We start from the raw sequence: 6,234 nt of genomic DNA, 5'->3' as shown, positions 1-6,234 counted from the left end.
GAGAGGGGGAGGAGAAGAGGGAGGGGAGGGGGAGGAAGAAAGAGAGGGAAAGGAGAGGGGGGAGGGGAGGGAGGGGGAAGGGGAGCGGGAGAGGGAACTACAAATAACATGAGCTTTAACTTCGTAAAGCTCTCTCTGGCGATGCACTGTCTTAAGCAAAGCTGCACCACCTGTACAACCCTGCAAAGCACAACCGACTGGGGATCAAGTTACAAACGCCACTGACTTTGGGAGCCATTCTCTATTTTTTTTAATTTTTTTTAAAAATTAACTTGAGTATTTCTTATTTACATTTCGAGTGTTATTCCCTTTCCCGGTTTCCGGGCCAACATCCCCCTAACCCCTACCCCTCCCCTTCTATATTGGTGTTCCCCTCCCCATCCTCCCCCCATTGCCGCACTCCTCCCAACAATCACGTTCACTGGGGGTTCAGTCTTGGTAGGTCCAAGGGCTTCCCCTTCCACTGGTGCTCTTACTAGGATATTCATTGCTACCTATGAGTTTGGAGCCCAGGGTCAGTCTATGTATAGTCTTTAGGTAGTGGCTTAGTCTTTGGGAGCCATTCTCATTAGAACAATCATACTTTTAACTGCATAGACCCTTCCATTGTAATGCATTAATTTTATTAATTCAGCTATCATCTTTTTCTTTTAGCTGCGTCTATGCATCTTAAATCTTTATAGTTTTAATTTTTACCTCAGCTCTTCTTTTTAAGATGGTTGAAAATGTACAGATGGTCTCCAACTCGAGATGGCTCATCTTAGGCATTTTTGACATTAAAGTTGTGAAAGGGATGCATATTTAGGAGGCATCTTGCTTCAGATTTTGAACTCTGATCTTTCCTGGGTAGCCATATGTGCTGCTATGGCTTTGCAGGCTGATAACTTCAGAGAGCCATGACTTTGGGTCAGATCTGAGATCAGGAGAGGAAAAGACCAAAGTTTTGCTCTAGAATACCCAGTTGCTAGGCTACAAGCTTAGTAAGAAAGTTTATTAAATACATTTCCATCTTTAACTGTCCATGAGTTCTCAGGAAGAAGCCTCATTGTAAGCCGACTACTACACATGTGACCCTGTGTACTGTATATTCTTGGTTGGTTTCTAATTCATTTGCATACATTATTTTCACTACTAGGCCTTAGGAAGAAAGGGCAGCACATTTTCATCAATACACACAGTGGTTTTCTAATTAGGGCCAAAAAATGTTCAAATTAACATTACTTTGTTGTGGTTGTTGCTGTTAAATGAAAAGAAATGTGCAAGCCAAATGCTTAGGGAACTCAAAGCTCATCAAGTGACACACTGAAAGTAGACTTCCAAAGGTGCATCTTACAAATGCATATACCTTCAATAGCATAAGCCAGGCATACTTGTCAACTGTTCCTCTTACTCTTTACATTCACCACTCATCAGTCCCTGGCCCAGTGAGACTTTTTGATATGTATTGCATGCTCTGTTTTTCCTTCTCATGTAATCTTCCAGATATACAAAAACCCCAATACTAACCTCCATGTGTGGTAAGTGTAAGATTAACATGACAGTTAAATCAGAGCTCACACCCACAGATTAATCAGTTATTTTTCAGTCTCATCTTCCCAAAATATACCATGAAGGGGCTAGGGATATAGCTCATCCATAAGGTGCCTACTACATAGGTAGAAGGAGTTGAGTTCAGATTCCTAGACTCCATATACAAGTAATCAGGGACGACAGTTCACATCTGTACCTAAAAGCTGTAAATGGGGAAATAGGAAGGTTCTTGAAGCCCTTGATGAATGAATGAGTCTATGTTTCAGTAAGAGATCCTGTCTCAAAAAGTAAAGGGGAAGAATGACCAGGAAAGTCAGCTGGCATTGACCTTGTGTCTCTATCTCAGTATCACAGAGATGAGCAAGCCCTCACACTCACATGCTCACACAGGCACACTAACATGTAAACCTACTCCACAGACACACAACAGTGCATGTATGTACACACACACACACACACACACACACACACACACACAGTTTTCTCAACAAAGAAACATTCAAGTCACTAATATTGTCTTCTTTTGTCAGCTCTACTTTTTAACTTTACATTTTGAGTATAGATTCATTGTGGTTATCAAAGTTGAACCATCAGAATTATTAAGGGGATGAAAGAATCCATACAAGTTTGAGGATTACTAATCTAGAGAAAGGATGAAAAGTGCCAAGGACCTTCCTCAGTTTGGAGAGGGGGTCCTGAGAAAGGGATGTTTGGAAGTGGTGGAAGAAATGACTCAAAGTCAATTGTGGGTACAAGCTGACAGCTCTGTGTTCTGCTTAAGCTGGTTCCCAGATAGCTATGTAGATAGCTCAGCTCTTACAAGCCAAACTCCAGTCTTTTATTTACATGTCATTCAATCATTACCCCAGGTTCACTTTTGATTATCCCGTGAATCAGCATCTTATGACCTTAGCCCTCTGAGTCTTAGGAAAAGACAGGGACAACAAGTACATGTTTTTAACAGAGCAAATGAATTCAGACATCTGAATACATTTCATTTGTAAGCACAGACAATAAGCTAGCTGGGTGGGATCAAGTTCTGAGATCACCATTAGGCCTGAACCTAAATTTGCTCTGTCCCAAGCTGAACTTGAAATCAGAAGTCTACCTGCTTTTATATCTTTCTGACAAGCTGACTCATTAGAGCAGTTGCCTTTGTTCTATTATATCTGTGAAACCCCTCACACAATTCACACTGCATCCTTATATTATGCATAGTTGAGAGATTATACATTCTTAAACTCATGTTTTCAGAATTGTTTCCCACCACCTTAAGGGCTGTCCTGAAGGTCACAGTGTTTGCCATTTTGCTGAGGAACACATTCTCACCTCCTAGATTTGTGCTATTTCTAATTATCATGCAGTCATGAACCTTGGCAGGGAGAACATTCCCTGAAGGAGGACCAGAAAGGAAATTATATATTTTATTGTTATACAAACAAGACCCATGCTCACAGCAACCATCAACACTCCTGAGACCCATGTTCTGCTGACTCTGCTCCAGGGGCTGGAAACCTTGACACACTGTCCTTTCTATGGCCATTTAGGACTCCTCAGTAGAGTAGAAATAAACATTAAAATATTCTGAACATTGACAGTGAACATGGTCAACTGGGTAGATCTTAAATCTAAAATCTGAGATATTTCTCTAAAGGTTTGTTCATTTCTGCTGTAGTTTCCAGGAAGGCTACATTTTAAAGCTTAGCCATAAGAATTGATTTTGGTCATAAAGAGTACTCATGTCTTCCTGAGCCCTAAAAAACTCAGAGCCAAATTGGTTGGCATAAAGCCAGAAAAATGTGGCAAGTGTCTTGTGACCATACTCTGTGGTCAGAGGTTCCTAACTAGGCTTAACCAACACACCAAAAATTCCTGCAAGACAAGATAATGTTTCTTCATTGAGGAAAAAAAAAACAAAGAAACTTAACAAACAGAATTACCCTTTTAATGAACCCAGAACTACAAGATAAAGACCTTCCTGTCCAATCACTAGGGGGCAGGTGAGCTTTATACATACTTTCCCAAAGTTCCCTGTTGGAGCATCATGTGCTGAGGAAGCACAAAGCTTCCCAAAAATGCAGTGAAGCCAGGAAACCTACCAGCTGAACAGGGATACTGATAACTTTTGGAGCAGAATTCTGATCTAGAGGACTATCTGGCATCTTACCTGAGGACCGGGTATTCTTAGAAAGGACACTCTGGCATAGGTGGCATTGCTCTGTAGCCAGGAGGAATCTTAACATAAGGGTGAGTTTAAAGCAATACACCCTTAACCTATTAACATGGTCTTTACCTAAAACCACCAGCAACATGAGGCTGGTCTGTTTTGTAATCACTAAGATACTAATGGTCTAAGAGATTGCCTCTTAATTGTATAAAATTTCTCCAGGCATTGATCCTAACTGCCGAATGACAAGGATTTCATAAATGTTTTTGCTTGGGGTTGCATTACACTGGAAACTAGTGAAGGGTAAAGAATGACAAAGGCTTTATGTTGACTCTGACTGGCCTGTGATGTAATGGGGTAGATGTTCTGACCCTGGGTGGACTTGAGTTGTCTACTTTGCTGCTTATCTAGGCTTTTGAGCACCCTTGTGTTACTTTGAGGTTGCTGACTTAGCTTTAGACCAAGGGATAAAATTAGGTCTGTTTTTCTTAATTCTCGCAAGAAATGAAGGAAAGAAAGTCACAGGGTTGATGGTAAGAGCTGAGAAACTGCTAGGTGTTTTCCAAACATGTAAACCATAATTCAGAACTAGAGGATAGAACCATAAAAAATGGTCTGCAGCCAGCAAACTTTCAGAATTCAGAAATCACTGGATGGGAGTTGTGGGCCTCCTGTCAATGGGGAGTGGGTACTTCTTTTTGCTACTTCTGAATATACTAGATAGTTTGTAAATTTGACACAAACTAGAGTCTTCGAGTAGGAGAGAACTAGAGATGTGAAAGTTCCTCCATCAGGTAAGAGGCATAATGGAGGCAAGGCTATGGGGGCATTTCCTTAATTAATCATTGATATGAGAGTTGACATGGTAGGGCCAAGCTCATTGTGGGTGATGTCATTCTAGAGCATATATAGGACCTGGTTCAGCAAACTATGGGGAAGAAGCTGGTAAGTACAGTTCCTCTTTGGTCTCTGCTTCACTTCCTGTCTTGAGTTCTTACCTTGATTACTCTTGATAATGGATTGCAAAGTGTTAGCTGAAAGAAAGACTTTCCTCCACAAGTTGCTTTTATTCGTGGTGTTTATCACAGCAGTGGAAAAGCAAACTAAAACACTGAGAATCCCTAAGTATTGCTTTCCATGTCCTTCAAGGCAACAGTTTCATGAATGCAATGCCATTGGGACATTGCTGGAGATAGTGTGGGATGCTTAGGAATTTGCAGTGTTCAAGTGTTTACAGAGCTCCTCTTGTAAAGTCACAGTAAGTTGAGAATCAATGTTGGGAATCTGCTATGAATAAAATATGCTTTGATAGTTTCCATCTAATATAAAATTACATTCAAGAATTAAGAGGTTCCTGAATCATTTATCATTTAGCAAATATAAGTGATCACTAATAATATTGCTTCATTATTATTAACATTTATGCCTGCCACAATTCTATTATGTAAATAATATAACAGGTTGTCCAACTGAATATTTAATACTTTGGGAATTTCTTAGAAATAACTGAGCCCATACAGCCTGGTGCTCAGTGAGGAATAAAGATGAATAAGAATCTTAGGCAACTGTGTGCTTTATGGATGAAATGCACATTAAATATTCCAAGGAGATGTCCATGCACCATCAATCCTGACTTTTACTTTTTTCAACGCAGAATCAGGAGACAAAGGCTAACTAGCTTGAAAGTCACAACAGCTCTCTCTATGCATAGGACTACTATTAAGGCAAAGGTTTGCTCTAGGTGGTCAATGTAATATGTAACATACTCACCACTCACTCACTCACTCATTCATGCATTTATTCACTGTTATGAGCAGACATTAAAATAATAATGACCAAGAAGTGCATTCATCAGCAAATACTAAATAGTGTACTTGAACTACAGGATCTAAAGGTTCCAAACCACAATGAAGAGAACAAAGGCATTTGAAGGATTCTGTGTAAAGAGATGGGTGGCATGCAAAGCAGGCTCTGGGCCTTGGAGAAGTTTATTGCAGATATGTGATGGATCCTGGCATTCTTTAGGGGTCATTTTCAGACAAGCTCAAATGTCATCCCTATCACTTTCTACCTTTCCCACATTAGAATCAAAATTTCCTTCTTGGTATGAGCTTGAGAAAATGTAAAGCAAACTTCCCTAATATAAAGTCCGTTGTGCGGAACTAAAGAAAATACTGTGTGCAAAGTCCACGAGTTAAGAGCAGACACTCTGTGCAGCCAATATTGATCTTCTACCTTTCTATCTCTACTTACCCTACTACAAAGCTCCACCCACTGCCTATACTATCCTCTTCTGCTCCAGTTCTAGGCTTTCATGAATCATCTTACACATTTTATTAAATGTATAGGGTGGATTCCTCTTTGTCCTTTCTTCTTTTCTTTTGAATTGTGTGTGTGTGTGTGTGTATGTGTGTGTGTGTGTGTGTGTGTGTGTGTGTGTGTGTGTGTGTGTGTGTATGTAAGTAAATAAGAGGCACTCTCTCTTTTAGTCAGTCATATGATGGGGCATGGGGGCGGACCCTTGAGGTCCTGTCTCT

The sequence above is a fragment of the Rattus norvegicus genome, chromosome 6 (assembly GCF_021556685.1).
Source record: "Rattus norvegicus strain SHRSP/BbbUtx chromosome 6, alternate assembly SHRSP_T2T, whole genome shotgun sequence".
NCBI classification, from domain to species: domain Eukaryota; kingdom Metazoa; phylum Chordata; class Mammalia; order Rodentia; family Muridae; genus Rattus; species Rattus norvegicus.
Note: the sequence above shows the minus strand (reverse complement) of the source record.